This window comes from Ascaphus truei, chromosome 16 (genome assembly GCF_040206685.1).
Source record: "Ascaphus truei isolate aAscTru1 chromosome 16, aAscTru1.hap1, whole genome shotgun sequence".
NCBI lineage: Eukaryota > Metazoa > Chordata > Amphibia > Anura > Ascaphidae > Ascaphus > Ascaphus truei.
This window is the reverse complement of record NC_134498.1, coordinates 21014574-21025048: the sequence shown is the minus strand read 5'-3', so window position 1 is coordinate 21025048 and position 10475 is coordinate 21014574.

Sequence of the window (10475 nt, the reverse complement as noted above, 5' to 3'; positions counted from 1 at the left end):
CATGTGACAATGTATAACATTGACAAATAACACATAGCGGGAATAAGTGCTTCAGACATAAAAGTAACACTTAGGAAAAGGAGTCCCTGCTCCGAAGAGTTTACAATCTAATTGGAGGTAGGAAGAGAGCACAGAGACGGTAGAAGAGTGTTCTGGTAAGTGCGTCTGCAGGGGGACAAGGTTTATGTGGCAGGCTGCACTTATAGTGCCGGCGACGGTGACATCGCGGCAAAACAAATGTATTGCCGCCGTCGCCTGAGCTTATAGTAGAAGCGGCGCGACGACTTGGTCACGATCGCTGGAAGCCAAGTCAATTTGATTTCTCCTGCGACCGCACCGTGACATCACCATCGCCACGCTGTCACCGGCGACGACACTATAAGCGCAGCCCTAAGGTGTAAAGTATCAGCCACGGAGCTACTCATATGCTTCATTAAGCAGGTGTCACGCCTGTATGCCCGCAGACCTGGCAAGACCCCAATACTGAGGTGGGAACGGTATTACCACACACCCACAGCAGTGGGGGCAAGCCCGGAATGTGGTATGGCGTTGCTGGGCCTGTTGGAAAATAGTTAGAATACTTGCAACGTCTTAGTGGTATAACGTAAGAATGGCCGTGTCTGTTCACCAAAGTCCAGGGATCCAGAAAGCAGAGTAGCCAAGTTCGTAAGCCAAGTCCAAGGGTTCCAGAGGTCAGCAAGGTAGAATTCATAGCAAGGTTCAAGGGTAACAGAGAGCAGGGTAGTCCAGGACAAGCAGGGGTCAAAACCAGGGAGATCCAGAGATAAGCAGGAGCAGATACAGGCTGGAACACAGAGAGAGCAAAGCATAGGACTGCACACAGGGATAACAGGAACTATGCTGAGCAACGATAGAGAGGACAGACAGGGATTATCAAGGAGGGAACACCAATAGGAGAGAGAGAGGAGGAGCAGAGGGAGAAGTGGGAGACAGCAGTGATAGGACAGGAGGAGAAGAGGAGGAGACAGGGGAGTCAGACAGAGAGATTGCTTGCAGGGCATGGGAGGAGGAGTTCAGAGGCTGAAAGGCTTTAGAAAAGGCATGTGTGCACGCACCCTCTGTAAACTGATAGTGCGCGCGTGCCCTCTGTAAACTGGGAGTGCGCGCGCACAGGCTGCGTCACGAGACACGCGGAGCGCCGCGGACACACCTGTGGAGAGGAACGGAGGAACAGAAGGGATAGCCACCAGAGGTGAGGGAATGGAAGCGGACACTGAGGGGACCTGAGAGTGGGGAGTGTCACTGCAGGGACTCGGGGAACGTGCAGGTGCGCGAGACTTGCGGGGCGCGCGCTGAGGCAAGGGAACGGCGTCAGAGGCTGCCGGAGCGGGACCGGAGTGGGTAAGCGAAGGGAAGTTGGCAGGGGAAGGGACAGAGAGGGTGACATCAGGAGCATAAGAAGGGGAAGGAATCCCCTGAACCGTCACAGCAGGTGGGTTTTAAAGGTGGACAGAGAGGGTGCTAGTCGGGTATTGAGGGGAAGGGCATTTCAGAAGTGTGGGGCAGTCAGTGAGAAAGAGTTAAGGCGGGAGAGGGCTATAGATACAAAGAGGGTAGAGAAGACATCCTTAAGCAGAACACAAAAGTCAGGATGGTGCATAACGAGAAATTCAAATATACAAATAACATTTCAAATATTATCAATAGAAGGGATATCAAATGTACCATTATAGCCTTAATAAAAAAAACTTATACCCCAGCCAAAAAAAAAGGAAATGCATGACTGCTTTATTTCAGGATAAATTGAAAGCAAAAAGAGAAGCTCTCAAAGAACTGGCAGAGAATACTAATTACATTGGGTGACAAAGGGGAAGGGATGGCAATTATGGACAAAGAATATTAAAACAAAGGCAAATATGTTGGGTGATGAAAATACTGAGGACAGGAATTCCTCAGTTAAAACTAATATGTTTTTGTATTGATACTGTTGATCAACCTAAATTCACAATATATGTTTTGCTTAAAAACACACAATTCAGAGTGATTGGGCCAGGGAAAAACAGGGAATTCGTTTAACCAGAATCTGCAGCATTTGAACTATTAGAATTATTTATGGGATATTTTAATTCTTGAGATCAATTTATTTTCTTATTAAAACAATACCGATTTCTACACAATATATACATGCACTACAGTAAATATTACTTTTTATACAAAACTCCTTTTTGCTCTCTTTCCATCTTTCATACCTGTATTTCTAATGCAGTTAGGTACCGGTTTTGTTCGATTATAAGGCGAGGTTTTTTTCAATAAATTTAAGTTGAAAAATACATAATTGGGCCGCGACCACTTTGTGAGCCAATCAGCAGTCAGATGTATGAGGTAGAAGGGTAAAACGGAGGAAGCTCCACCTTGGGCGCCAGAAGCAGCCATGTTGCTTGTGGCAGGAAGCTCAAACCGAGACACAGAGTTTATGTGTGTGGGAACTTGTATCTTTCCAGTTACTACTGAAATTAGGGGGTGGCCTTATATTCAGGGTCGCCCTATACTCGAAAGGAAAGGATCCTATACGATAGGAGGTTTCACAACTTAAAGGAAAGTGGAAAAAAGAAAAAACACAAAAGCGCACCAAGATTGAGATATGATATGTATTGACAACAAATAAAGATAATAATATGCACTTACATATATAAAAACTTTAATGGTCCAGATCACGATCGTCACTTCTATTGGTAGGGCAACAAATGGGATGAAGAGGGGGGTAATCTCAGTCTTCAGGAACAAGCCCCGCGCGCTGGGGCTGTATTCAGAGGTTGCGCTGCGTCTCTGCTTCACACGCTTGTCGGCGTGATGATCTGCGTAGTGCGCATGCGCGGCAAATGAGGCCCCCTATAGTAGTCCCGGAAGTGCCCGCCTGTTTTCCGTTTCGATCGAAAATGGCAATAAAAATAGCAATAAAAACACTTGTGTGAAGACTGGCTGTATGTGATAAACAGACCAGCGACACCCTGGATATCGCCTGAGGAAGAATACTTTTGTATTCGAAACGCGTCGCGAAGGGTGTCGCTGGTCTGTTTATCACATACAGCCAGTCTTCACACAAGTGTTTTTATTGCTATTTTTATTGCCATTTTCGATCGAAACGGAAAACAGGCGGGCACTTCCGGGACTACTATAGGGGGCCTCATTTGCCGCGCATGCGCACTACGCAGATCATCACGCCGACAAGCGTGTGAAGTAGAGACGCAGCGCAACCTCTGAATACAGCCCCAGCGCGCGGGGCTTGTTCCTGAAGACTGAGATTACCCCCCTCTTCATCCCATTTGTTGCCCTACCAATAGAAGTGACGATCGTGATCTGGACCATTAAAGTTTTTATATATGTAAGTGCATATTATTATCTTTATTTGTTGTCAATACATATCATATCTCAATCTTGGTGCGCTTTTGTGTTTTTTCTTTTTTCCTGGGACTTGGTATCGCTGTTGGAGTTTTCCTGCTGGGATCCATATTGGAGGTGGGGGCAGACACCTTCAACACTAAGAGCTGCAAGAGATTAGAGAGGAACCACCATTCCACTATCCTAAAGAGCAAGAGCGCGGACTGGACTCAATTTTTTAAAGGAAAGTGGCCAGGGGGACACCAGGTTGGCCAAATGGTTCTTGTCTGCTGTCAATTTCTCAGCAGCCACTAAATAGACAAAACATTTGTACACTGGCGACACACTTTATTTGAGCTCGGCAAGTCCCACGAATTCGGGTATACCCGGGTGTATTGAGGTTTGTGACTGTTTTCTGCCCGAGTGCATTGAGGTATTTTCTAGGCAGGGATTGAAGCATTTTATTCCCACTGGCTGCAATACTGCACAGTATATATATATATATACTGCATTACAATTCATGAATTTATGCCATCTGGTAGACACGCGAAGCATTGCAGCCTATTAAATCCTAATCATTATCATTTAACAGATCAGCCGCCCGTCAGCCAGGCATGAACCCAGGCTGGGAAGGCAAATGCAACGGGGCTTGTCAGAGGTGAGGAGCGGCGCATTCCAGGTATCTGCCAGGTACATACTGGGTATTTGCTCGAATAAAGTGTGTCGGTGCAGTATAAAGCGGCGCATATTAACTACCTGCAGCTCAGATAACTGGATGAATGGCAGCAGTATAACAAACTATTTTTTTTAATTAAATGGCAATTTGAAGACATTAGGAGTACATTTTTTCTTACAAATGTTTCAACTGGAGATAAATGACAGTGTGATAGGTGCTCTTTAATTGGAAAACTAGACACAATGTGTGGAAGTATTTTGCGGTAATGCCGACTCTCCCCTCTATAAATATATCTAGAGACCTGACCACCTGCATTATAGTCATTAGGCCGTAATGAACCACATATTTCAGTAGTGATGTATTGCAGATTGTGTTATGTCTAGCACTGTTCATCCTCACAGTGCACTCTTGGAGGCCACCTAACCAGCATACAACTCTCCAGACTTCGAGTTGTCTGCAGCTTCTGAATTGTTTTCACATTTAGGGTCCAAGTTTCACATACATATCCATAACCAAGCACGGACAGGATACACTGGTTAAATGATTGCCTTTTCAGATGCAGTGGAAGCTTCCCTTTTAAAGATTGTCTTGCTTCTTCCAAATGTACTCCATCCAATCTCCTTTCACTTTAATGCTAAAGGTTCCCATCCATTGATACTTGCTGGCCAAGGTAGACAGTCTTCGATCTCTCCTAGTTCTATTCCATTTATTTAACCTGTGCATGGTTTACACATATGGAGGCCCACCTTCTTACTTGCTTCAGTGAGTTTGCCGATTTCTTGCTACATCTCTTCTGGGCTTGGGGCAAAAATAATACACACTGCAAATTATAGGCGACTCCAGTATGGTGTTGATTTTGATTCCTTTTTCTTCCCATATTAATGTCTTCAGCACTTGACCTAGTGTTGCTGCGAAAAGCGTTGGTGACATGGTGTGCCGCTGTCGCATACCTGTGCCGATCCTTATCTTGCTTGTATCTTCATGTTATCTTATGATTTATGTGTCATTCCCGTAAATGTCTCTTGTAATATCAATGTATGCTCAGTCAACATTTTGAATTCTTAATGCATTTAAAATGTCTGGGGTAGAGACAAAATCAAATGCTTTTTTGTAAACGATGTATACAAAGCCAGGTCGTAGAGTGTATTAATGACTTTGGAAAATCACTTCTACTGGTATGTAGTTCATTCTGTTGTGTCCACTGCAAAATCTCAAATCCAGGGCCTATTGCAGCCCATTAGTATCTGCATAAAAAAAAAAATCTTGTGTACACACACACACACACACACACACACACACACACACACACACACACACACACACACACACACACACACACACACACACTGGAAAGTTACTTCGAACATTCAACTGCAAATAGTTTTTTGTTAAAAACACAGCTAACAATGTGCGGGTCAAATTTTGACACCTTTGCCAATCTTTAGCACCAAGTGTCACCTTTTATAAGGAATCATTGGCTAGCAGTAATCCAGTCTGGGAAGTGCTACGGAAAAGGTTCTGCTCTGAATATTTATAGGTCAGATCCGCATTGAGCGCACTTACTGTACTTACAAAGAAATAAGTGGAAATAGCTCTTGTGTAACAGGTATTTATGCATTACTAGTGTTTACACAATATAATGGTTTCAGTGTGTTATTGCAATCATCTTTTGCTATTATATGTTACTGACTTGTATAAATCTCATTTACAGTGCTCCGGAGCACTGAAAGTGTCATTATATCCATGTGTAAAAACCTGAAGTGCCCTAAGAGTCCAGGATTACAATCAGTCTGTGCATAAATCTTTTCCAAATCCTGCCATGAAGCCTCAGTCCCCCGGGTGAAGCAGTTGAAGGTGTCTGTGCTGTGCTGATACGTTAGATAATCCACTGTGAGGAGTCAATGAGTGAAACCAATCCACATGTGTTCCATGTTCACCTGCTCGTTCTCCACGGTCAAGAAACATTATGAAAACATGCAGAGCAAAGACGTTGGGCTATAAATAAAGGTAGTCAAAAGCGCAGCTGTAACACAAAGGCAAGAACTGTACAATAACAGCGTAAATACGAGGGTTACACTGGTAAAAATGATGGCTGCACTCTGGTTTAAGCGGCGGAAAAGTGTAGTGGTTCTGCGAGCGATATAAAAAAAAATATTTTTTTAAAATAATTATCGTTTATTTGTAAAGCGCCAACATATTCCATAGCTTGGTACAATGGGGATACGGAGTTATGTATATTACACTCGTTGAAAGTACCTGGCGTTGCTCAGGATTTCTGGGAAACCCAAAAAATACTGAGATTTATAAATAATTCACTTTTTTAGTTCCTTAGTGAAAAATTATTTTTTTTTTTTTTCTAATGCTGTTGGGTAAACTATATAATTGGTTTTAATCGGTGCAAAAACACATTGTTTCACTTCCCATTCTGGAGCATCCAACAAAGTTGACCACTGTGCAAAACATGGATTTTCTACATTCAGTCCGACTACTTACACGTCTGGCCAATTTGGCTAAAACCAGTGCAGTTTTGTAACATTCAGGTTCACTTGTGCCCCCAATGGGATGCGGCGAGACACAGCTTGTGCCCACACCGGGATGAGGGAGGAGGAAGAAACACCACTTGGCCCCCACTGGGATGGGGAGGGGGAGACCCATGTGTTACCCCACTGGGAAGGGGGGGACCCCCACGTGTGCCCCCACCGGGATGGGGGGAGGCCACTTATACCACCACTGGGTTGGGGGGGACGGCGTATAAACCCCTCTAGGTTTGAGGGGAAGAGACTCCATATATAAAAGATCACAGGTATACCCCCGCTAGGATTAGGGAGAGGCGAGAGATCCCACTTATTCAACAGGGTTCTCAAATTGTCAATCTAGCAGAATTGGGGACAAGATTGGCACCCAAATATCAGGGACCCTGCTGTTCCAGCGGATCAAGGTGGTGAGAGAATGTTTTGCTGCCAGGCTGCAGGGAAGCCTTGGCAGAATAGAGCACGAAAGATTGTTCCCAGCAGCCTCGGGTGCTCACAGAGCTGGTGACAGTTGAACCAGTGAATTGGAGTTATTGGCTGAGTACAGTTTCAGAGCGAGGAAATTGTACATTTAGGTAAGATTAAGTCAGGTTACGTGATGTGTCTTAATTAAAGCGGCGGCCTTTGTACCTCCAGACCTTTGTGTCTATTATAGGTATTATTATGGGGATATCATATGTATACATGGAGGGGGGGGGGGGGGGCAGTATATACTGGGAGTTAAACGGCATTAACAACAAATAATTCAAATGTTTATGTTTAAGATCACCAGTAGTTTGTGTAGCCCGTGGACCCCCACCCTAAGTGAGATTAGGTCTGCTACTCCATATGAGTGGTGGTGTGCACCTGTGAGGTAACAAGAGGGCTGAGTGCTCCGCAGTGTTGTGGGGAGAACAGGACAGGGTTTGCAGGGTACCTTATTCGTGGTTGCAGCGCCTCCAGTCAGCATCAGTCCTTTGGATGGAAGGATGGTCCATAATAATACCTTTCTTTGTCCTTAGACAATGAATCGCACTGGTGATGGTACAATGGTGTTTATTTTAGGTTCTGATCTTACAGAATTACATAGCTTTCCCTCTACATGGTTCTCCTCCTGAGGCCTTCTAGTGAGACCCAGGGTAGCTGGTACTCACTCCACAGGGGCAGGAAAGAGACACACATTCTTTTAGGAAAGTGTCAGTATTTATACCCTGAAATGATGCTTGTAACCCTGCCCTATAACAGTGCAGGTCTGGATACTGACAGGCCATCATATCCAGCATGTGACCCAACCAGTATCCATGTCTCAGGCTGACACTTTTTGCCTGTTGCTAGGCGTGCCCTTGGATACATAAAATGTATCTAAGGCTGCAAAAGCACACAAGGCCTTTCTGAAGGAATCCACTGCTTGCACCTAACAGGACGTACCCTGGTAGGGCCCAGGAAAATAGGTAGCGGCTGGGAGGCTATGCTGGATTTGTAAATGGGGGGTGGGGTGGGGGGGTTGTATGGTTTTATAGATATGGGAATTTCTTAAATGTGAAGGCATTATATTATGGAGAGCTCACAATCTGAAGTAAAAAAGTGGAGATCTTGAAGAGAAAACAAAATCTCAAATCCCTCAGGTGTCAAAAGGAGAAACAAAAGGGTGTGTGGCAAGCACGCACGTTTTAAGTGTCACTGAAATTGTAATTATACTCTCAAAAGTCTTTCTTTCTATCAAAAATATCAAAAACAATCAGTGACAAAACACAAAGAAGTTTCATTTAGAACGCACGTGCTCGGCACACACCTTATTTGGTTGTTGGATGGGTCGCCAATGGGTTAATAGTTCAGTCTGACATGACTAATCCTGCTTACACTTTAGTGTGTGTGTGTGTGTGTGTGTGTGTGTGTGTGTGTGTGTATATATATATATATATAATGTAAAGTTTGACAGCGCCTGGATGTGTATCAGCCCCACAGCAGACTCTTGATAACACACAGATCGCCAGAAATAGTTAGCACAGATGACCTGTAAAAATGCAATTGTACAAAAATTTAAATGGGAACTCGGATGGTAGTTGTATAAGAATGGTGATTGTAAAAATGTAAAAAAATAAAAATGAAAAAAAAATGAAAAAAAAAAAATATTGATATAAAAAACATAAAAAATATATGAAAAAACACAAAAAAATATATTGTAAATCTATAAAAAAACAAGAATATATATGTAACGGGTTTTGTGAACCGGCCTGACCCACCCAATCTCACATTGGCCCCTGTGGTCTAACCGGCCCCCCATTACAGTGTGGTAGTTTCTGGTGGTGCACCTGCTGGCAACAGGACTCCTGAGTCTCCCGCATGATGGTGTGTGGGGAGGACCCGTCCAGACAGGCAGCTGAGGTAGTGTGCTGAGTCCTACCTAGTTCCAGTGCAGCGCCTCCACCTCATCAGGGTCCCTGCGTCCGCATGGGGATGGTCCTGTTGAGGAACTCCTTCGTGGTGCTCCTCTCTGTACATTCACTCCACACATGTACACGAGAGGTGACGTCACGGAGCTGATTCGCCCTCATTGGGCGAACCGCTCACGTGACCGGCCCTGCGCTCCCTTGAGCGCTTGAATTTTACATTTTGGTAAGACTTACGCTTCCGCACGCTTGCGGAAGCGTAAGCGAGCCCCTGCTACAGCCGCTCTCATTGCGGCTGCAGGGGCTCACTGCCGAGCAGCAGCGCGCCTCAGCACGGGTCAGCGCTTAAGTGCTGATCATGCCCGAGGCCTTAAGATGACCAGCACACACACCGACATTTCAGTCCACATATATATATATAACATATATATATATACACATATATATATATATATATACATATATATCCCCCTGATGAAATCCGCTGAGACGGATGAAACGCGTAGGGTCACGTGGTACAGGAACTACGGTGGCTGAACAGCCCAGGCTCCAGAGCAGAGACATCAGTCCAGGAGTATCCTGCAATACGATCGGTGCTGTCTGCTGTACATGGGGGAGCCCCAGAACGTCTGCCTCGCTATCCTACGGATACAGAACCTTCCTGCTTGCAGTGAGGAATCGGAGGTTATTCAAACTCTCCCGCTGACGTCACAACCCTTGCGAGACTCCGACTGGAGTGAGGAAGTACTCGGCATATACAGTAGAGGCAACGTGAACGGTGAATCTGCTACATCTGGTGGAGCCTCGGAGACGCTTGCCTTGCTGGTATCCTGCACTGTTGGCGATTGAGTATACTCATAACTGCTTATGTTCTTGCTTTGTTTGTGAGTGCGCAATTTTACCTTTACCAGTCCAATATAAATTTACTAAATTAATACACTATGAGTGCGCCTGTTGTTTTCTGTTTTTTTCTTAGATATCCATGAGGGATTTGGTGGTCCCTCTTTTCAGGCTGCAAAGACTCTGAAGGACAGTGTTTTTTGGATTGGACTTTCACTTGTATTGTATATTTTACATATAATCTTTTTTGTGGTTTTATTGTTTTTTTTTTATTTTTTATTTTATTTTAAATATTGTTATTTCTATATACATGGTTATTGCTTATAACTTTTAATATAGTACCTTCACATCCAGTCCTGTGTCAGTGGGGTTTTGGTTAGGTGCTAATACTTTTTTTTTTTTCTTGTTGTATACAATATACACATACACATACATATATATACACGTATATAAGGTGTGTGTATATATAAAGGGTGTGGTTGTGGGTCTTGTACTGTAGGAGACAGCTTGCCTGCTGCAGCGCACAACAAGAGCCGCCCCTCAATGGTGCCGGGCCCACTTGCTGCCTTGGCTGCCAGATTTTTATGAAGATAATAAAACGGTCCCTGAAGTGGCGACGGAGCGCTGGCGGTTCAGCAAATGAGGGTGAACCTGCCGGGTGACATGGCCGCGCCCCCCATCTTTCCCCCTGCAGCTCTGCACAGACCGGGGAACAGAGCT